Source organism: Telopea speciosissima, chromosome 6 (assembly GCF_018873765.1).
Source record: "Telopea speciosissima isolate NSW1024214 ecotype Mountain lineage chromosome 6, Tspe_v1, whole genome shotgun sequence".
Lineage (NCBI taxonomy): Eukaryota > Viridiplantae > Streptophyta > Magnoliopsida > Proteales > Proteaceae > Telopea > Telopea speciosissima.
The window spans coordinates 26,375,394-26,399,435 of NC_057921.1; the positions used below are offsets into that span (position 1 = coordinate 26,375,394).

General features: G+C 41.3%; 1 pseudogene; it reads right to left on the bottom strand.

Moving 5' to 3' along the window:
* Window positions 1-8,906: 8,906 nt before the first annotated feature.
* On the bottom strand, window positions 8,907-13,484 carry LOC122665563 (annotated as a pseudogene).
* Window positions 13,485-24,042: the final 10,558 nt, after the last annotated feature.

The following is a 24,042-nucleotide window of genomic DNA, read 5'->3' on the forward strand; positions in this document are numbered from 1 at the left end:
TCTTATTTGGCTTATTTTCTATGTAAGACTATGGCTGGGAATAATACTGTGGATACTACTGCTACTGTGGACCTTCCACCTACTGCTGCCGCTACCCAAAGTACTGTTGCTACCATACAATCGACTATGGAGAAACTGAGAATAGTCTCAGAGTTTGATAAAATAGCACAGTTCACCGGGCAGAATTTTAAACGGTGGAAGCAGATGATGCTATTTGCATTAACGCAAATAGGGGTGGCGTTTGCATTGACTGATCCCAAGCCTCCGAACAGTGAGGATATTGATCTCGATATGAAGAGGGTTGCTTGGATCGAAGCAGACTTTCAATGCAAAAATAGGATTCTGAATGCTCTGTCGAATGAATTGTATAATGTTTACAATTCTTTTGATCATGCCTACATGATTTGGAATGCTTTGGTCAACAAATATACTCTGGAAGATGCTGGCTGAAAGAAGTATGTGGTGTTAAATTTTTTGAACTTCCAGATGACTGAAGGTGAAACCATCTCTTCTCAAGTAGACAGATTCCAGGTTATTGTTGGGAATTTGGCTAAAGAGAACATGATTTTACCGGATCTGTTTGTCACAAGTTCTTTAATTGATAAACTACCTGACTCTTGGAAGGATTTCAAAACTACTATGAAACACAAGAGGAAGGACTGGTCTTTTGATCAGGTGGTAGTTCGCATCAAAATAGAGGAACGGAACCGTATTAAAGACAAAGGTGAAAATCCCATTGGATAGATTCGATCCAATGCCAATCTGGTGGAAACAGAGAAGAAATCAAATCTCAAGAGGAAAGGCAATCCTATTTAGAAAAATTCAAACTCAAAGAGGAAGAAAGGAAATTGCTTCATATGCGGCAAGCCGGGTCACTTCAAGAAAGACTGCAGGAACAAGAAGAAGGTTTTGCCAGATAAGGCAATAGTCAATCTTGCGGAAGAGGAAGTCTTTGCAGCGATGATAACCGAAGTATTTTTGGTTGAAAAACCAAATGATTGGATAATAGACACAGGTGCTACGAGGCACATCTGTGGGGACCGAAACTCTTTTTTGAGTTATTCTATTTTAGATGATAAGGTCTATATGGGCAACTCTCAGTCAACCAAGGTTATCGGCAAAGGAAAATTTACTTTGAAGCTCTCTTCAGGAAAGACACTTGTTTTGGACAATGTGTTGCATGTGCCGAAAATAAGACGCAATCTTATTTCAGGGCCGCTTCTCAACAAGGCAGGAATGAAGTTACTTTTTGAGTCTGACAAGCTTGTAGTTCTGAAAAATGATGTATTTGTCCATCATTTTTGGGCAAGGGGTATCTTAGCAATGGTTTATTTGTACTAAGTGTTTCTGAGATAATAAAAGAAAAGCCTAGTGCTTCTTCTGCTTACTTTATTGATTATTATGATTTATGGCATGGTAGATTAGGTCACTGCAATGCATCTTATATTTCTTATATGCATAAGAAAGGCTTAATAGACAATCATATTAAACAACCATTGACAAAGTGCCCCACATGTGTGGAGGCAAAATTCACTAAAAGACCACATAGGTCAATGGAACGACAAAGTGGCCTTCTTGATTTGGTGCACAGTGATCTTTGTGACTATAAGTCACTTGAATCTAGAGGAGGTAAAAAATATGTTGTTACATTCATAGATGACCACTCTAGATTTACCATGGTTTACCTTCTTAAGTCCAAGGATGAAGCAAGTAATGCTTTTATATCCTATAAGGCAGAGGTGGAAAATCAATTAGGGAGGAAAGTGAAAAGGCTTAGAACTGATAGAGATACTGAATACTCTAATCTTTCTCAGTTTTGTGAGGACCATGGTATTATTCATGAGACCACCGCCCCTTATCAACCTGAGTCTAATGGGGTGGCAGAAAGGAAGAATCGAACATTGAAGAAAATGATGAATTCAATGCTCATAAGCTCAGGGTTACCCCTAGACATGTGGGGGGATGCCATGTTATCGGCATGTTACATTTTAAATAGAGTTCCGCACAAGAAAACTGGATTGTTATCCTTTGAATTATGGTATGGAAGAAAACCTACCATAAAGCATTTAAGGGTATGGGGTTGTCTAGCCAAAGTGGCTATACCAAAACCAAAGAAAAGGAAACTAGGACCAAAGACATGTAATTGTGTTTTTGTTGGATATGCAACTCACAGTACAGCATATCGATTTATGGTTTATTAAAACCATAGATGATGTGTTTGAAGAAAATGACATCATTGAGTCAAGGGATGCAGAATTCTTTGAGAATGTATTTTCTCTTAAGTCTAACCTATTAGAAAGTGAGGTTGATAGTAGTGTATCATCTTTTGGACATGAAGTGTCAAAGAATATTGAACCCATATCTAGTGATTCAAGTCAATTACGGAAAAGTAAAAGGCAAAAGAAAGCTACTTTTTCAAATGGTGATTGGGTTGCCTATCTTTTAGACAATGATCCTTTATCGTATAAAGAAGCGGTGACATCTTTAGATGCCGTGTTTTGGAAAGAGGCCATCAAAAGTGAACTAGATTCCATTCTAGCCAATCACACATGGATATTAGTTGACTTACCTAAAGGTTCCAAAGTGTTGGATACTAAGTGGATATTTTGAAAGAAATTAAAACCAGATGGATCACTAGATAAGTTTAAAGCCCGGTTAGTAGTAAAAGGTTTTAGACAAAAGAAGAATATAGATTACTTTGACACATTTGTTTCAGTAGCAAGAATAACTACTATACGAGTAATGATGGCTATTGCGTCTATGTATAATTTGGTTATACACCAAATGGACGTGAAAACAGCGTTTCTAAATGGCGACTTGGTAGAAGAAATATACATTAAGCAACCTGAAGGTTATGTTGTGCTTGGACAAGAACACAAGGTGTGTAAGTTGGTTAGATCACTTTATGGACTCAAACAAGCTCCAAAATAGTGGCATGAAAAACTTGATTCTGTACTTGTATCGAATGGTTTTCTCATAAATGATGTTGATAGATGCTTGTATAATAAGTTCTATAAAGGCAAAGGTGTGTTCATCGTACTTTATGTAGATGACATGTTGATAATGGGAACAAGTTTAGATATTGTAAAGCAAACTAAAGGTTTCTTAATGTCTAAGTTTGATACAAAGGACCTGGGGGAGGCTGATGTAATTCTTGGAATTAAGATCATCAGAAAAGAAAAAGAGATTATATTATCCCAATCCCATTATGTTGAAACCATACTAAAGAAGTATGGTTATAATGATTTATCATCAGTTAAAACACCTTTGGACATTAATTGTTTTTTTACAAAAGAATTTGGGGGAATCTGTCTCCCAAAAGAAATACTCACAAATCATTGGTTCAGTTACATATCTAATGAACTGCACTAGACCAGATATCGCTTTAGCAGTTGGAAAATTGAGTCAATACACTCATAATCCAAGTATAGAGCATTGGCATGCCATGACAAGATTATTGCGATATTTAAAGGGAACGATAGCCTATGGCCTTCACTACAGTGGAGAACCAGCCGTGTTAGAGGGCTATTGTGATGCTAACTGGATTTCAGATACTAAGGAAACATTAGCAACTAGTGGATATGTTTTCACACTAGGAGGTGGAGCGATTTCGTGGAAATCGATAAAGCAATCCTGTGGTACAGGATCCACCATGGAAGCTGAGTTTATAGCTTTGGAAAAGGCGGGAACTGAAGCAGAGTGACTCAGAACTTTGATGGCAGATATTCCATTATGGCCAAAACCATTGCCTTCGATGTCACTTCATTGTGATAATCAAGCGGCAATAGCTAAAGCTAAGAATAAAATATACAATGGAAAGAAGCGCCACATCCGCCTAAGACATAATTTTGTATGGCAGTATATTAATGAAGGAACAATAGCTATTGATTTTGTGAAATCTGAAAGCAACTTAGCTGATGTTTTCACAAAATCGTTGCCTACAAAAATAATTCATGATTCATCTAAGGGAATGAGCTTAAGGCCTGTGACATAGGTCATGTGATGGACACCCAACCTATGTGAAGAGGTAAATTCCTGAATTAGGTTCAAAGGGTACAAACGAAGTCACTAGATGATCTGTCTAGTACTACTACATTTTTTGTTCATTCTAGGTAGATAGAAAAAGTAGTACCACCACAAAGGAAAAAGGATGAGTCTTATAGACTCTTAATCTAGTCGGATCTCATATAAAGTGGGGGTGTGTTAACTGTGGTGCACACTATGGACTGACCTAAATAGATGTAGGAGGTGAGGCCGCCTACCGATGAGAATTTTAGAGACGAATTCTCTAAACATCTATGAGACCAGGATAAGGGATAAGGCCAGTTAAAAAATGTCTATCTTTATAAAAGGGATATCACAAACGGTTGACTAGTAGGATGTGGCTGGTGAACTAGTCGGCTACACCGATCAGGAAAGGTTCAAGAAGTCTGACTTCACCTGTACTCTGTGGCGTAGTTCATCAGACCTAGTGTAGGTTCAAGTCCTGAAGACACCTGCAACGATGTGTCCTACTATGTCTAATATACTTATCACTCGATATGTATCACTATTTTGAAACTTGTGGGGGGAATTGTTGTATTATTACTTTATAGAAGCACTTTTTGAGTCAAAGCACTTTTTCAAGTGTGTCAAAGTTTCAAAAGTGTGTTTTGTTTCATTCCCTCCTCTTTTGTTTCCCTCCTCTATTTTGTTTGAAATTGGTTGTACTCTCTTATGTGCAAGAGGCTAGAATTGAGCTCAAGAATATAATAGTCCCACATTGGTTGTGGGAGAGTTACTTGAGGGGTATATATATAGGATTGTTTCCTTAAGGTGTGAGCCCTTTGGAGAGGAAGTCACCCTACTCTCTAGTGTGTGGGGGGGTCCTTGGGGTGCTTTTGAATCGCGCACGCGTGCGTCGAGCCAAGCCGAGCCGAGCCGAGCCGGGCCGTGGTCAGGGTCGGGGTCGGGGTCGGGGTGTGGGTGTGGGTGTGGGTGTGGGCAAAACCTTATAGGAGTTTTGCACTTTTGAGTTTTAATGTTTTATTTAAAACTCGGTTTGGTTCACCCGTGGTTCATCTATACGGTTGAACCATACTTGTCTATTCGTACATATATATGAATAGTTACACCCCCTCCTTGTACGTGGAGGTATACATACGGTCACACCTCCCTTGTAAGAGTTACACCCCTGTACATATATCACCTGTATTCATACGGTCACACCTCCCTTGTAAGAGTTACACCCCTGTATGTATATCACCTGTATTCATACAGATGTATCCCTTCATGAAAGGGTACTCCAGCATTATATATACACCATGTCATGCCTGCATTTCAGATACACAACAGAAACGTATTATCTCTGCAACAGTCCGTTCCAGAGACAGATACTTACTGTATTTTCGTTTAAGTAATAAGAGGGCTGTATAGCCGTTTGGTATCCTTGGTACTCGTATTAGGTTCTGCAACCTATACGTTTAGGAGTTGTATTTATCTTGGAGGGTAAGGTGCAAGGTCAACCCCGTTGCAGAAGAGGGGGCATCTAAATCCTTAAGGAAAGTATCTTTCAGATACGACTCAACTCGGTCGTCCGTGCTTCTTCCTTTCTGGTTCGTTTCACTCTGCAACTGTTGTGCGATAACAAGTATTTCTCTGTTTCTGTATACCTGATTTGTCTTACAGTATATGCCTAGTATAACACAGTCTGTATATCCCTTATGTGTTTCAGATTAACAAAAAAACAAACATTTGGCCATCCTAGGAGCCAATTTATCGAGTTGAGAATGTAAAACATGAGCAAAGAAAATACAACCAAAAACCCAAGGTGATAAAGAAAACAAAGGTACATTAGGAAACATTCATATGGATCATAAGGGATCGAGCAATTTTCAATAAATGTCAATTCATCTGTCCAGCCACCCCATTTTGTTGAGGGTCATATGAACAACTAGTTTGTGAATTATATACCATAGTCAGAGCAAAAGGCCTTGCCCCCTATTATTGGTTGTTCTTCTTGTAGGGGGTGTAAGACTATATGGATTCCATCCTCTTCAGGGCTCTTCAGCACCAAAGCAGCTTGGAACCTTGTCCATTAGAATGGTACTGCTTCCCTTTGGCATAAACTTATATGGTTTAAACACCATATCCCTCGGCACAGCTTCATAGTTTGGCGAGCATTCTCCAACTGCTTCCCAACGTAGTCATTTCTCATCCACCGCCAAATTATTCTCTCTCCCTCATGCTGCCTCTGCTTGAATGCCACAGAAAGCATCAACCACCTCTTCTTTGCTTGCCCCCTCTCATCTTCCATCTAAAAAGGGCTAGTTAGCTAAGGAGTTGGCCTTGCACTAGACGGATTTTGCCTTTCCACGGAGAATGGATCTGGATAGACATGACTTTTTCCGGCTCTTCCATTTGTGACATTGTGGGAAAGCTCACCTTTGCCATGATCATCAACCAAATTTGGATGGAGTGCAACATCAGAAAATGGTCCTCTAGATCAAGACCCCTCCAGCTTATTTGGGATTCCATTTCTTTTGACATCAAAAGCAAGTTAAGCTTTGATCACCCTTTTTTGTCAAAACATCCTAAGGAACAGGCACATTGTTGTATCCTAGGGCATTTTCTCCTCCTCTTGAGATTTGGGTTTGTTTGGCTTGTTGTATTTTTTATTACTTCTCCTTCCCGATTTCTCGGGCCCCTTGTTCTTTCTCCTTTTGGTAATGAAATCTTTATTCATCCAAAAAAATATTAGTTTGGAACCTTGTCATTTAATTCATTCTGATTTATGGGGTCCTACGGGGTGTGTTTTTGTTACTGGATACCGATAGAGATCGAAGCTAGCCTTAAAGAGTTTCTTATTTAAACCTTTTCATTTAAATCATTTAACTCTGATCGCTTATGACCCCACCCGAATAATAGAGAGCTCAAATCTAAGATGCAGTGGCAATCTCGTGATATACCAGAATTTTCAAGGGGTTGCTAAGTTAGTAAAGAGGAGGATGATAGGGATTCATATTTATTGTTCAAGGACTAACTTGGAAGGGTATGTAAATCGTAGATGGATGCTATCAGCAACCATAGATTGAGAATGAATTTAATTTTGGTCGTTTATGGTACCTGGATTGTGTGACCCTCTCTCCTCCTTTCTTCCCCTTCTTCCATTCTTCTCTTATTTTTCCAATACTGCTGTTACTGTTCCTTTTCTCTTTCCTCTTATCAGTATTCTTTTTTTATTTTTCAGTTCTGTAGCTGATGATACTAGCAGCCCATTTTTGCGTATTGATCTCGTCAGATTTCCTTTATTTCACTTTGGGATTCGGGGTTTAGACCATTCATTTATATGAGATTCAATCCCTCAAGACCCAGATCCGAAAGCCTTCTTTTAACTTGAGTTTGCAGTCAAGTTTCGGACCTGAGAGGCTGAGACTACAGCCAGGTTCAGTTGCAGAAGTTTTCCATAGTCCCCATATTGGATTTTCTGGCCTGGTTATTGCTTGCATCTAGAAGGGATTTCAGTGATCGAGTTACGGATCTAATCTCCAAAGTTTAGCTTGGTTGGATGTTTATTGGTTGAGTTTCATCCATTAAAACTAACTGCGCGTTTGGTAACGATTTCGTTTTGAGAACGGTGTACTTCGACAAAATGATCTTTTTCTATTTCTTCATTGAAAGATCATCTTTTGGTAAACTTGTTCTAAAAAAATTGTTCTCGGGATTGTTTCTGAACCAAATGATATTTGATAAAACATGGTCTGGAACAGAAATTTATTACTATTGCAAGTATTTACATAAATGGGCTGTCACTACACAAATCAGTTTGCTCCGAACTACACAAAATAAAGCAAGTTGGGCTAACTTTTTGGTTGTGTCTGATTCCAGTCTCCAACTTGAATGGTAATGGCAAAAGGACCTGATCTTCTGCTTAATAATGTTCATGCCTAAAACTACTTCTTTTACTCTTGGGACCTATAGTTTACTTTGTTCACCTACATCCTCTGGAGTTTAGTCTCTTCTCATACGGAATCCCCCCTTTAATCCTGAAAACAGAGCTCAAAGAATTCAAAGTCAATATAAAAGTAAGAGTAGCTGCCAATTCTTAATTTTTTTTAAAAAAATCTACTATTTTAGTGTTTTGGTGTATTTGTAGTAAGGCCCACTATAAAATTCTTTGAGATGGAATCTTTCAATTATGTATGTCAATCTTAATGTGATAAGGACTACAGCAAAGAAACTTCAAGCTAATAGAAGATTGACATGTAGAGAAGGAAGTCTTGGAAAAATCCTGTCACCTCTCCTCAATTCTTGAAGACTACTGGCTGGTTCAAAGGGTTGTTTTGATCAAGTATTGTAACTGTTCAGAGTTCAGACACAATAGGGAGGCAAATGGTGCTCTGCCAAACATTTTCTTTTCCAAGTCAGAAACCATGGGAAGAGCTCCTGTGGGTATTAATTAAGTTGATTGACTAAATCTTTTGCTTATGCACTGTGTCGAAGTGTATGACAAAAACTTATGAGGAAATAGCTGAAAGTTCTCTGATATGATCAAACCATGGAATCGAGAATTCAACAGAAGAAGAAAGAAGTTGAATCAGTCGTAAAATTTAATTCTGAAACTGGGAATGAAAACAAGATTAGACTGGAAATAAGCACCAATTGAATCTTTCAACAACAGTAATGAATTAGAATAGAGACACAAAAGTATTGTTAAAAGGGGGTGAAAGTTTTATCCTGTTTCCTCATGCACATATGGATCTTACAAGAAACTCATTACACCAAAACCTAACTTCTGTTTATGAAACCTGCAAAATTTTCACAGCATATCTCTATCTGTTTTTTTTTTTTTTCTTTCTCACAGAAAGGGTAGTTCAGTCTGTCGTTTAATACACTTATTTTCATCTTTTTGAGTCTAAACTCCCATCTTTTTCAGTCTAAACTCCCCCAGAGCAGTATTTATCTGTAAAATTCATGGTGGATTTGTCTATACATCGTCTTCACCGCATTTCTGAAGATGACCTTTCCAACTATAACTCTCTGATTTGCCATCTTCATCATCTTCTATGCTTTAACCACTTGTGGTGGAGATACCTCCAGCAGTACCAGACAACTGAAGGGGACCCTGTGGAGACCCAGACTGAGATGTACAGGGCTTTGAGGTGGCCCCATACTGATCTTGGGGCATCCATAGTTCACCTAATACAACCACTGTTTGATTCCCTTGGGTTGTGGCTGGAGCTGTACGGGTGTGAAGTCTGTATTTCTGAAACAAAACAAGACAATTTTCATCTTCATCATCCATTAAACAGATTAGCAGGAAAAGTAAAATGAAATCAAAGTAAAACTTCAAAACCCACCCAAATGACTCTTCACTTCATCATTGATCATTGGTGAGACCATCTACCTTCATCAGCTCTCTTATTTGCTTGGCTGTGGCAGCTGCATAGAAACATGATCAAAGATCAAATACAGATGAATTGAGACATTAAAAGAGACATTGATTTTCGAATAATAAATGATGCAGGACGACTTGAGATGGAGCTCCAATTGACTCGAGGGGGAAACATTGATGCTGGCAAAATATGGTGGACCCCCCCCCCCCCCCTAATGAGGACATCAGCCCAGTTGATCTGGATTTTCTAGTTCTTTTGGTTCAATAAACCAGCCCCAATGTGAGCAACCATTCAGCCAGCCAGATTATTGTTACTGTTCATGTGAACAGTACCTTGGGATCCAATATTGACAGCGGGCTTTGAAGAGACTCTGCCAATAGTTGTTAGGATATTAGATATTAGTTTCTATTTACTTGTTTTCTTAGGCAACAAGTTATTTCCTCTGTTTGGATTATTGTTAAGCAGATTCTAGTTTCCTTTTTGGTTTCTTTTATTCGTTAGACAAAAGATTGAGTTTGTTAGTTAGTTCCCAGTTTGCTTCTTTCTTGGTTAACAAGTTATGGAGATAAATTAGAAGTCTTATTTCAGTTAGAATTTTCCTATTTTAGAATTTCCTTTTGTAATCAGTGTAAGGCTATTTAGATAGCCTCCGTCAATTGTAAAGAGGATGGAATGAAAGATTGAATAGAGTTTATGAGTTGTGCGTGTGCATTCCCCCTCCCCCTCCTTCTACTTCTTCTCAAGGTTTCTCCTCTTCTTCCCTGTGCTTCTTCTTCTTCTTCTTCTTATCACGGTTTCTTTGCTTCCCCCCCCCCCCCCTGAAATTCTGATTTCTTCCAAGATTCTCTCTTCTTCCCCCCCCCCCCCTCCCCCTCCCCCTCCCCCTCTGATTTCTTCTCAGATTTCCCCTCCTATTCTGTCCCCCATTAATAAATTTCCTTTTAAAAAGAATAAATCTATATTCTGGATCTTGCAAAAGAAAAGGAGAAAAAAAAGGGAAATGATTCTATTTTTTTTTTTTCATAATTTCCAATAAATTTAGTATTCTCTTATCTTATAGCTTGTGAGCCCCCAAGCTGTTGCAGGGTATTAACGAAACGCCTGTGTAACTCCGGGGACCAGCATCTCCTTTGCTTCCTCGAAGCCTGTTGCTCTGGCGCAGAGTCAAACCCTAGTCAGGCCCTCTGTACCCAGACCCAGTCCTTGACCACGAGAGCTTCTTCCTCCTTCCGCTTCACCTCCTCCTGAAACCAGAACACCCACTATGTCACCACCACAGAAGCCCTCTTTTCCTTTCCTCTTCCTTCAGACCCAATCGACTGTTCTTCCTGACCCATCTTGTTTCTTCTCTCTAAACCTCCTCTCATCGCCTCTTCCCATAAATTCATTCTTCCAGAACTTCGTTCTCAATAACTAGCATAAAAGCCACAGATCTCAAAAGCAAAGTGAAAATCGAGAGCGCAGGAAATATGGCTTCTACACAAATTTCAGGTAAGGGTTTGTGAGAGAGAAGATACAGACTTGCAGTGATGAAGATCACATAGGGACAAGAGGAGAGGCAATGTGCTTCAATGGATTATCGGCCAGTCGCAAGAGCCAATAGGCACTCGGTTTCAGTCGTGAGCAGAAGAGGGGAGGTAGATTTCATCGGGTTTTTAGGGACCACAAAACCTGAATTTGGTCTTGGGAGTGAGAAACATGGTTACCATGTTTTTTCAAACCGATCTTTAGACGGGCTTTTGCCTCCGATTCGTTCTTGGGAGTGAAAACGAGAATCAGATTTGCCAAACATTTTATTCCATTTTTCTGGTCTCAAATGGAATAAAGAACGGGAAAATCGTTCTCTAGCTCGTTACCAAACGCGCCCGAAGAGTTATTAGCGCTGGGTTCTGGTCTCAAGAAGGAAGAAGAAGGCTTGTTGTATTCAATTCTTTTCTTTGGTAGTTTCCATCGATACCCCTCACATCTTCCTTTATTCTACTTTGTCCACATTTTACATACCCATCCAAGGTAGTCCCTGAACAATAAATATGAATCCGTATCATATCCTGTCCTCTTTACTTGCCTAATAACCCCTTGAAAATTCTGGTATATCGTGAGATTGCCACTGCATCTTAGATTTGAGCTATCTATTATTCAGGTGGTTATATCAGGTGGGTCCATAACCATAAGCGATCCGAGTTGGGTTTTGGAACCCTGAATCCACATCAACCCATCAAACTGAAAGCAAAAGGAAATTTTAGATTCCTTCAGATGATGGGAGAAGATGCACCCCAAGGAATGCCACCGACAGTAGCCTGGGAAACACTCAAGGCACAATAAGAAATTCCCACAGAGGGAAATATGCTAAGAATTCTTCTAATAATATTAGAAGGTCATCAAGGTTTTACTCCTCTACATGTAGGGGAAAAAATCCTGAACCTTCTATAAGCCTAAACAAAAAACACTAAATTTGTCTTTTGAATTACTAGCAATATTATTTGGTGGATCAATTCATCTGTTCCATCTCTCTCCAAGAAATAAATTGCTATTAACATAAGTCCTAAGATCCAAGAAGAAATGAACAGAGTAATTCTTAATTACAAAGCAAAATGAAATAAGATATGAACTACATGCTAGAATTTAGGAGAGAAAAAAAAACAGTAATTTCAAATCTTTTACACCCTAAAAAACAGTACTTGAATCACGAACCTGAAGAGAAAGAAATTAGGGTACCTCTTTGAGATATCACAGAAGCAATATCCTTTAGTTTTTTCACACTTTCCGAAGTTCCAATGCAACCTTTTAGCCTTGGATGTGGGTGGAACACCAAAGAGAGAAGAGAAAGATAGATCAGCCACCAAGAAACGAAGATAGACACACTATTGGAAAGAGAGAGGAGGTCGGCTATGTGGATCCAAGTAGAGACAAAGTATTAAAAATATAGAAGTAAAGGGAAGTGGCAAACAACATCAACGCTCTAGGGCATGAACCCTTTTATCTACGCACCGCTTCTTAACTGCCCAACATTCTGCTCTAGGCATCGAAAAAGGGGTGTCAAACAACAACAGCATATCAACAACTAAATGGGGCCGACCACATGGATCTTAGCTCTCCAATCAGCTCTATTTGAAGTCATACCAGGAACAAGGCCTAAGCTAAGCATGTCCTTTTTCACCACCTCTCCTATGGTTATCTTAGGTCTGCCCCTGGCTCTTTTGGCTCCCTCAATCTGAATCAGGTCACTTTTGTCGTTGTAAGTAATAAAGGAAAGAAGAAGGGAGAGAGTTGTAACTTGGGAGTCACAACCTTGTGTTGAGACTCCCACTTCATTCAATATATAATAAGATATAACCCTATTAAGGGCATAAAAGGAAATAAGTCATAAATAATAAAATTACGGTTCACATGAACAGTGTTGTGAACCTCTTCATCGATAACTTCTAACACTCCCCTCAAGCTGAAGCATAGATTTTAATCATGCCCAACTTGTTACAAATATAATCAATTCTACCATTCCCAAGAGACTTAGTAAAAACATCTACAAGTTGTTCTCCTATGCGAACATGACTTGTAGAAATAACTCCTTTCTGTAGCTTTTCCCAAACAAAGTAGCAAGCGACCTCAATATGTTTCACTCTCTCATGGCACACTAGATTCGATGCAATATGGATAGCATCTTGGTTATCACACTATAACTACATAGGAGACACACTTTCAAACCCAAGTTCAGACAGCAACTGCTTCACCTACATCAATTCACAGGTGACATGTGCCATGGCTCGATACTCGGCCTCTACACTAGATCTAGCCACAACAGTTTGTTTCTTGCTCTTCCAAGACACAAGGTTCCCTCCAACAAAGTACAATAACCAGTAGTCGATCGCCTATCAACAGGAAACCCAACCCAATCAGCATCACAAAAACCTTCAATACGTCCATGTCCATGATCAGAATATACTAAACCACGCCCTAGAGCCTTCTTGAGATAACTCAAAATGCAAACAATAGCACCGAGAGGCTCTAGAGGCACAGGTTTAGGATTTCTTCGTGGGGCCCAAGTTATGGCGATTCCCCCACCTCGGGAGGATTGCCCCCCTGAACCTTACCTTGCTGGTGCTTCGCCAGCATCCTTTGCTTCGGTGGTTTCACGTTCGCTAGCTTTGCCACCGATGGTGGTGGAGATCAAGAGATCGTCAACTTTGTTTGGGGAGCCTACAATGTTTTTCTCCAAGGAGGAGGTGGAGAGGTCAGAGCGCCCCTTCTCGTCGACCTTGATTGCTAAGTGCAGCCATGGCAGACCTTCTTTATTTGCAATCAAGGAGTTTTTACTGAAATTGTGTTTTCTTCAAGGGGAAGTTGTCGTTTCGACCCTGGATCCAAGGCCTGTTCTTCTGCGGTTTGCTAATCAGGCGGACTTCGTTAAGGTCTGGGTGAAGGAACAACACTATGTCCAAGGGTTCCTTCTGCGATTCATGAAATGGACTTCAGGTTTTGTCCCTGGCTGGGAATCGCCCTTTCCACCAATCTGGGTTTCCCTACCAGGGTTACCTGTTAACTTTTTCTAGGAGAATTATTTGGTGTCCATTGTTGGTGCAACAACAGTTAACTATACATGCGTTGTGGCGGCTCATGTGTGCGTTGAGGTGGATTTGCTGGCAGTGCTTCCTCAGAAAGTTTGGGTTGGGTGTGGTGCAGAGGGTTTTCATCAGAAGATAGTCTACGAACGGCTGCCCCATTACTGTGATTTATGCTCAAAGCTGGGGCATTCCAAGGACTGTTGCTTAAAAGCATTGAAAGGGAAGCAAGTTGCTGCTCAAGCTGGTTCAGGCGAGAAGGTGGTCACTCCTTCTGTTGATATTGAACTGACGGAGGAGGTTGTGGCTACAGATGTTGACAGGACTTCGGAAGGAGTTTTTATCCCACGCGGCAAGGGCTCTTCGAGAGCAGGTGCAGCGGTGCATAGTGGCGTTGCAATGCAGGGAGGGGTTGTGGCTGGTCATGGCTCGATTGGAAGGGGAGGACGATGGAGGCCTGCAGCCCCAAGGGCTTCTGCGACTCAAGGGGCTTTGGAGGCTGCTAGGAAGGGGTCAGGTTCTGCCGCAGGGGGAAATCTTGGCAGTAGTGGTCACGGGGTTGTGGTCTTCTCGGCGGGAGGGGGTCTCATTGTGTGGTTGCAGAGGCTGCTGTGGCGGTGCCCAGTGATGCCGTGGAGGATAGGGAGCTGCGTGGCAGGGAAGCAAGTGTTGTGATCCCTCATGTTCCCTCGAGGGCGAGCGATGGTGATTTGGAGGCGACAGTCGTGGTTGCACCTTCGCCTGTACGCCTGGAGGCAATCTGTGAGGCAGAGACTGAGGGGGTAGATGACGGTGTTTTGGTGATGTCAGGCTCACAGTCTGTGGAGGGCTCCTCAACGCCTTTTTTTGGGGATAAGCAGCGAAGTCAACGCACCAGAGACGACTTGCAGGCGACTACAGGGGATGATGTTCCTTTGAACCGAGTCGAGTTATTGGAAAGCTTCAAGGCATTTAATGCCACTCTCAGGGAGAGACTATGCAGAACCTTCGAGAAGGTGGGCGAAGAAGGTGGCAGGAGGAGGACGGTGGAGCTTCGCAGGGCAAAATGCAAATCTCCACGGTCAACTGTCTTTACTGCAGCTCAAGTGTACAAAAGGAAAAAATTAAAGCGAGTTTGGCAGGTGAAGGGGGGTGCTTAACGACGCATTACGAGGTCCATGGGACCGGCGGATACTGTTCTCCCCGGTTCCAAATTATTTGTTTATTTTGGAATGCCCGGGGTGTGGGGAACAAGCCTACATCTACGCGGTTGAAAGCGTTGGTTAAGCAGCATGGAGCGGATTTAGTTGCTATAGCGGAGCCTAAAGCACAGCTCTCTAAGGCGCAAGTTGTTTTGAAGAGGAATGGTCTGGATTTGGTGTATACTACCAATAGGCTTTGGGTTTTCTGGAGGAGTATGTTGCAGGTAACTGTGGTGGAGGAGGGTGGTCAGTTTGTTACACTGGAATGCCTTGCAACCAACGCGCAAAGCTTCCACATCACTTTTGTCCATAGACTTTGTACGGCTGTTGATCGCAGGGAGTTGTGGGAGGCCCTCGATCGGTTCTCTCGGTCTACCTCTCTCCCTTGGGTGGTAGGTGGTGATTTCAACGCTATTTTGGCTCCCTTGGAAAAAGCTAGTGGCAGGCATGCGTGCTCTTTGTCTATGGATGACTTTGGTGGTTTTGTTAGTAGCGTTGGTCTCGTGGATGCGGGGTATGCTGGAAATTGTTACACCTGGTCAAATAATCAAGCTGGGGCAGGGAGGGTTTTGGCCAAGCTGGACCGTTTTCTTCTGAACCCGGCCTGGTTGGCGGCTTTTCCTAGGTGTGAGGTTACCCACCTCAGTAGAACCTGCTCTGATCATGCAACTTTGTGTTTCTCTGTTACAGACCCCAATACTCGGCATGTTTCAGCTTTCAAGTTTCAACAGATGTGGACTTTGCATCCGGGGTTTCATGACTTTATCAAGGCCCAGTGGGAGCTGTCTGTCTTTGGTCCTTCGCTATATGTCTTGTTTACGAAACTCAAGCAGCTACCAGGTGCACTCTGTACATAGAATAGGGAGGTATTTGGCAATATTCACCAGAATGTCAGGGATGCTGAGGATGTGGTTAGCAGGGCGGAGATGGTGGCTCGTGGATTATTGACCATGAGGGAGTATTGTCAGCAGTAGTGAGTCACTTCTCGGATATTTTTGCCGCTCAGGGATGTTTGGTGGATGAGGGGCTGCTGGCCCATATTCCTCAAGTGGTGACGGAGGAGGATAATACTTCTTTGTTGATTCCTCCCTCTTTGGAGGAGGTGAAGGGAGTTGTTTTTGCCTTGTCAAGTGACAGTGCTCCGGGTCTGGATGGTTTCTCTGGGCATTTTTTCACGGCTTGCTGGGAGGTTATTGGAAGGGATGTCTGGGCAGCAATAAAGGATTTTTTTTAAGAGGACAGTCTTCCAAGGAGCTTTACGTCCGCCAATCTTATGCTCACTCCCAAGAAGGACAGCCCTGAGGTAATGTCTGATTTCCGACCCATAAGCCTCTGTAATTTCTCTTATAAAATTATTGCCAAGATTTTTGTTTCTAGGTTGGTTGGTCTTCTCCCTCACTTGGTAGCGGAGGAGCAGGGAGCTTTTGTCCAGGGCAGGTGCATCCATGATAACATCTCCATTGTCCAGGAGATCGCCCAGGAGTTGAACAGGAAGGCCCGGGGAGGAAATGTAATTCTCAAATTGGACATGGCAAAGGCATATGATCGTCTGGAGTGGAATTTCCTATGCTTAGTGCTCTCCAAATTTGGTTTTGCTGATGCTTGGATTGGTTTAATCAAGAAGACTATAGAAAATTGCTAGTTTTCGATAGTAATGAGGGACATTGCTTCAGGTTTCTTCAAGTCTTCGAGGGGAGTGAGACAAGGGGATCCCTTATCTCCTGCTCTATTCATTTTGGCGGAAGAGGTTCTTAGTAGGGGCTAAAAAAACTGTTTGCTGAGGGGCGAGCATCTTATTTTCGGCTTCCAAGAGGGTGTCCTGGAATCTCCCATTGCCTATTCGCAGATGATACTATTATCTTTACCAGGGGTTTGAAGACATCGTTGAAGCAAATCTTGGGCCTTATTAGCAGGTATGAAAGCTTTTCGGGGCAGCTGGTAAATAAGCAAAAGAGCTGCTTTGTATTGGGAAAGAAGGCTTCGGTGGCTAAAGCTCGCATGGTGGGGACCACCACTGGGTTTGTAAGAAAGGAGTTACCTATAACTTATTTGGGTGCCCCTCTTTACACTGGAAGGCTTAAAGTTTATTTCTTTGATGACCTAATTGGAAGAATAAGAAACAAAGTGGCAGGTTGGAAACGAAGGCTCTTGTCTGCTGGGGGACGTGTGACACTGTTAAAACACGTTCTTGCATATATTCCCATCCATGTTCTGGGCCTTCTGGCATCCTTGGAGCCTCCTAAGGCTGTTCTTAGGAGGATCTATGGCATTTTTGCTAACTTTTTGTGGGGGATCTCAGAGTGGGGAAAGCGACGGCACTGGGTGAGTTGCCACAAGGTTTGTAGACCCCTGGAGGAAGGGGGTTGGGGGTTAGGCTATTGGAGGACTTCGGGCTCTCACTAAGACTCAAAGGGTTGTGGAGGATTCTTGCTGGTACTTCGCTTTGAGGTTCCTTCTTCAAAGTTAAAGCCTTCAAGGGTCTTCATGTTGCTTTGCCAGGATCATGTGGGCTAAAGTCGAGATCATGGAGGAATGCCTTGGCTTATAAAGATTGCTTGCTTAAAAAATTGCGGTGGTTAGTTGGCACTGGGAACATTTTGTTCTGGCTGGATAACTAGGTGGGGATCGGTCCTTTGATTGATGTTGTGGACAACGGCCTTCAAGTTGACATGACGTTGCGCATTAAGGATGCTGTAAATGAGGATGGATCTTAGAGACAGGAATTGTTGAACCAAATTGACTCGACTGGGATCAAGCAAAGCATCCTGCACGGTAGCTTTGTCCTTTCTAATAAGGATGATGCATTGGTGTGGACTGGCTCTAGTGATGGTGCCATCACTGTTAAATCAATCTGGAATGAAGTCCGGAGCGGTTCGCCTGAGGTAGCCTATGCTAAATGGATCTGGAATCGGTCTCTGCCCACAAAGGTAGCTTTTTTTACTTGGCAGCTCATCAATGGGAAAATCCCAACAGATGACTCTTTAATGGCTGTAGGCATTCCTCTGGCTTCGAAGTGTAACTGTTGCGGGAGGCCTAAGAGGGAGACCACTGATCATTGCATCGTTGTTGGAGGCACTGCAACGAAGGTTTGGTGTTTCTTTTCACGTGTCTTTGACATTGATCTCCTGCCTTTACAAGACGTCAAAAGTCGTATTCTTCTTTGGCAAGGGTTGGCTAGTTGTAGCAGCCTAAGGGCTTACATTACTGGTCTTCTGTCTTCTTTAATTATTTGGGAGCTGTGGAAGGAGAGGAATAATAGAAGACATGGGGAATGTAGGCGGCCTGCAGGTGCTATAATTGATTGCTTAAAGCTATGGGTGAGAGGCCTTCTGTATCTCTCCAAGGTGGGGCAGCAACTTCCCATAGAGATGGCTTAATTCTGCAAGTTCTGGGCCTATCAGCTCTTCCGGCCCGGATGCAACGCCCTATTCCTGTTTATTGGTGCCCACCGTACGTCTCGGTGAAGCTTAATGTGGATGGTGCTTGTAGAGGTAACCCTGGGGTTGGTGGGGGAGGAGGGGTCATCAGGGACAGGAAGGGTGTTGCCTTGGCAGCCTTCTCTTTTCTCTATGGTGAGTGCACTAATTCATTGGCTGAATTGAGGGCTTTGAGAGATGGGTTGAAGTTGTGTCTTGAGTTGGGCCTTGCTGATGTTGTGGTTAATTCTGACTCTGCTTCCACTGTAAGAATGGTTAACCGTAAGAGGTGTACTCTCTGGAGGGGATGGTATTACTTTCAAGAAGTCTTGGCTTTAATTAATTCAACTCGGGCTATGGTTACCTTTGCTTATAAAGAGAGTAACAGGGCGGCGGATTGGATGGCCAACCTAGCCTGTGATACTGGTTCTTCCATCAGTTCCCACGTTGGCAACCAGCTGCCTGTAGATTTGCAGCGGATACTCCGGGAAGACAGGGCAGAATTGCCAGTTCTAAGGAAATAGGTTCTGTTTTACTTGTTTATTGGTTCTGTGGGTCGGGTTCAAGGTTGAGGTGAAAGTTCTGCTCCTATGGGTTGGGGTAAGGCGGTGTGTCCCCCCCCCCCTTTTGTTTTCTTTATTCATTGATTGGTTTTTAATAAAATTCAAGGGGCTGGCCCAGGTCCCAGGTAGTATTCAGGTTAAAAAAAAAAAAGGGCATAAAAGGAAATACATCATAAATAATAAAATTATTGTCCACGAGTTACTGTTCACGTGAACAGTGCCCGTGAATGCTGTTCAAGAGAACAGTGTCATGAACCCCTTAATTGATAACTTCTAACAATCATGAATCGGAGCTACTCCCAACCCAGCTCTAATATGGTCACTCCTTACTTTATCCTTCCTAGTTTTCCCACACATCCATCTCAACATCCTCATCTCTGAAACACCAAATTTATCTATATCACACTTCTTCACAGCCCAACATTCTGCACCGTACATCATAGCTGGTCTAATAACAGTCCTTGCTTGCTTGACGTTCCTTACATAAGCCTCATTCAAGTTGGCATGATCTACTACATGTAGCTCTGGAATGAGAGGATAAGCTATTCACTGTCCAGAAGCTATGACACTAGAACTTCTGCTTACATGCATCACACTTTCTGCTCTAATCAAAACCAAAAAATAGATAAATAGATAGATAACTAGAACTTCTGCTTAATTATATATGCTACATGCATCACACTTTCTGCTTTAATCAGAACCAACAAAATAGGTAAACAGATAGATAACTAGAAACCTCTGTGCTCATATTTGTATGACATGCATCATCCTTCCTGTTGTATTCAATACCAAATAAATAGATAAATATATAATAACTCAACTATTGTTTTTCATATAATGGTAAAATGATACATTTGGAACAAGGATTAATTGATACTGATGGAATTCAAAAATGCACATGAAATCTGATATCACAGAAAGCAGAGCCCAAAATAACTCATTAATCGGTTGAAATTCAAAAGGCAATCAATCTACACTGCAAATGCTAAGCCTCATCTTTTATCAGTAATAAACTCCATATGATAATCTCAAACATTGAAATAAGATTTTTCCTTTTTATTAAATCATGATCTTATTAAAGAAGAAAAAGGACATAAGGCAATGAGTTAAGCTCCACCAAGAACAACAAATAAGAAATCCCAAACCAAATAAAAAATAATAATAATAACAATAAACTATAGCTCACAATGGAATCATATCCTCAATCCATAATCTAGGGTAAACAACTCCTTGCTTTGTGAGATCATCCACAATGTCATTTTCCAACCTAGCCCTCCATTGTAATGAGGTATTCATCGAGGATGCGAGGTAACAAATACGTCTATTGAGATAAGACAGCCTCCAAAGCAAATGTAGCTATCTCTGGAACCATACAATCACTATAAGCTGAGTCCCCTATATAATAGAATGATGCATGCCAACTGATGCAGCAATCTGCAACCCAGTTCAAAGGGCCAGCAACTTGACCCTAATCAAGTTGTCTCCCAACCAGAACTGAGAAAGCACTCAAAACCACCTAGTATAAGACCTTGAGATAGGGTTTAGTAAGAGAGAACGCAGTGTTTTCTTGGGGCTATCACAGCATAAATGCAAGTATGTACCATTATTGTACTTGGATTATGCAACAGATGTTCAGATTAACTTTAAGTCAGAAGGCACTTGCTTTCCCATGCAACAACAACAACAACCATAACCTTATCCCAACTAAATGGGGTCGGCTACATGGATCCAATAGATGCTAAGACAGTAATGGAGGTAAGAGAGATAAGAAGAAGTAAAAAGGAAAATAAGTAAAGGTAGAAGTCGAAGCAATAGTCAAAGTAGCATCCTAGAAACATCCCCCTACAAGGGGTCGGCTACTGGGTCCTTGTCCTCCAAACAACCCTATCCGCAGTCATACTTGCTTTCCCATGATTAGAAGAAAATGCAAGAAAATGACAGAAATCTTCAGAGTAGTTAATGGTAGGGTTCTAGCTTTCATGTGATTCCGTTTCTAAGCTCTAGGTCTCCAATACAAAGAACAGGCACTGAGGCACCAGCAATACATAACTTGTTTGCTAAATGTTTGTAATTACAGAAAGCATGGGTGGGGCAAGAAATTGCCACAACAATGTTTAAACTATTATACTCTCCATCCCATATTTCAATGAGAAGTGTTGTTCAGAAACAAAGCAAGTTGGTGAGTTAGGAAAATGCCAAGACAAAAAACAAAAGAAACTTCAAGACATTGGAGTTAAGAGTTAAGGTTCCACCCAAGGGGGTAACTCTGTTGGCAAGGACCAACACCTCAAAATTAAGAGGTCATGAGTTCAACTCTCCTTGGGGCCTACCTATCAAGGGGCAAGGGGGGGGAGAAGTGAGGTTCCAGGAAAATCATCAGATTCCTGTTCCTAAACTATTAGTTATCAGAGTCCCATCGATGAGTCTGATAAGCATAGTGCCCAAGTCTAGATATTGGCAAAGAGGATGTTGTGTGTGCACTTGAAATGGTAACCCCTACACTATTGTTGAAAGCATATCCTTTCAACTCTAAAATATAAATATGTAGCTCAGTTGGCAAGGACCAACACACCACAATTAAGAGGTCATGAGTTCAACTTTCCTTGGTGCCTACCTATCAATAAAAACTTTTAGAGACGGGGACAGTAGACCACTGGAAACACTAGGAAGACTCCAGAATGTAATGGTAAAGAATGGTTGGGATAACCCCCATTTGGCCAATCCTTCCAGTGAAATCCTTTGCGATTGTTCCTGAAGAAAGAGCTTGCATGAGGTGTATCAAATTTTCCATGAAATTAATGAAACTGCAGAAAGACAAGGAAAAACAACTGATGGAAGAAACTAATTTCAATAACATTAGAGTTGTCTCCCATACTGGAAACTAGAGTGCTATTTCGTCCAAAATCCTTTTTGGCTAGCTCTCTATCGATGAATCAGTACTAAAGACAATAAGATTGCCTCAATGGTTGACTGAATTTTAGAGACACCTAAGGGTGGATATTTGGGGAATGTGCGCAGAATGTATAAAATGCAAATACATTTTTCTTTTGATTTTGTGGGAAGCTGTGGTTTGTTTATACTCATGCAGTATTCTTCCACCTTGCACATCCAGTAATCAGAAATATGATACTGCAAAATCTCCTGCTGCTCAAGAAAGTGAAGCAGAAAGGAGTACAGTGGAATAAACAGATAGATGGAGTGAAGAAAGGGAAAGAGAAAAATCTTTTGCTACTGCGCTGGGCTTCTTTTTTACCATAATAAGGTAGGTGATTAAATTTATTGCAGAAAGAGTTGCGTGGGAAACTAGTAGCTTGAGTTGAATGTTTAGATACCTTGACTCCTTGAGTTGGGGTATGATGACCATAGTTTTCTAATCGATTGTTTCTATGTCTGTTGTTTCATTATTGTTGGAATGTAGTGGACCTTGGTGCAACGGTAAGGTTGCTCCATTGTGACCAAGTGGTCACGGGTTCGAGTTTGGAAACAGTCTCTTTGCGAATACAAGGGTAAAGCTGCGTACATTATGTCCCTCCCCAAACACCTCAGTGGCAGGAGCCTCGTGCACTGGGTACGCCCATAGTTAGCAAAAACAGGGACGGAAAAAAAACGGAGTCTTACGGTATGGATTTTATACGGTAACAAATTGCAAACGAACGGTCAAATCAAACGGTCAAAAAAACAGAGAACGGTAAAAAAAGGGAAATCAGACGATATGGGTTTTAAACGTTTATATTTCAAAAAAAGGGCACTATTCTCATATAAATTGAGGAATTTTTATTTGAAAAACATACTTCTATTTTCGGTACCGTGCATTGACCTTGAGTTGAAGGTGATATCATGAAAAATGCAGCCCTTCAAGTCATCTTTATGTCGGTGAAAGAATCAGGACGATCAGAGTACGGGAGAGAGAGATATGGTCAGTTAAGTCCAAGGTCTTAAAAAATGCCAAAAAAAGGGGGAACGTGTTTTAAACACTTTTAAAACGGGAATTCTTGTCGTTTGCCTTTTTACCGTATGTTTGGGAAACATACGGCAAAACATGTTTAAAACAGTAAAAAATGGGAACGTGTTTAAAACGGAATTTTAAACGCGTTTTTTGCTAACAGTGGGCATGCCCTTTAGTGGCCTTTGTTCCAGGGACTTAGTTTTACTTTTTGGCTGGAAAAAAGGTGCTTCTTGTCAAGGCTTACTATGTTATTGTTCATAAATCTGCTATCATATGCACAAGGGGAAGAAACTGGACTCTGGATTAACAACAATATGCATCATCTAGAAGAAAATTGGTGTGTAATAGACCAAGGAGAATATTGATAGGAGTTTCCTTAGAACACTTAATATAGGCCTGATCTGACTGGTTAGTAAAGACAAAAAGAGTGAATACTTGAAAAAAAAGAAAGAGGAATATGATTTGGAATGATCAAGTACAATATAAGAATTAAGCATTTTTTCAGTTTGGATCAATTAGCTTTAACAAGGTCAAACCCATAGTTTACAAAAGACAATTAAGAGTACTAAAATCAGGAGGAAAACCTAAGGTAGAGCATGGAGGTTTTCAAAGGATAGACATGGATTTTAATGAGGTAAAAGGAGAAGGGGACATTAGGGATTGTGTTATTTCTATGGGGTTTTGATGGAGAAGTAGATGAAATCCCAGCTGTGGGTACGAAATGGCTTGGGCAGGAATAGAGAAAGGGCTAGGGCTTGTGCACTGGATTTAGGGCTTCAGATAATGGATCTATAAAATATTGATGGATCATATCAATTTAGATTTAAAGAAAAAAATCAATTGACATGGTGGAAAATTGAAGAGAACAAGAAATTTTGTAGGGTTTATACCAAATAGACCTGAGGAACAGAGAAATACTCCAATAATAAGGGAACGTTCACAAATTAGACATATCCTATCCGTTGCACAACTAGCAGCAATAGATAGAAGGTCATACTAAAACAAT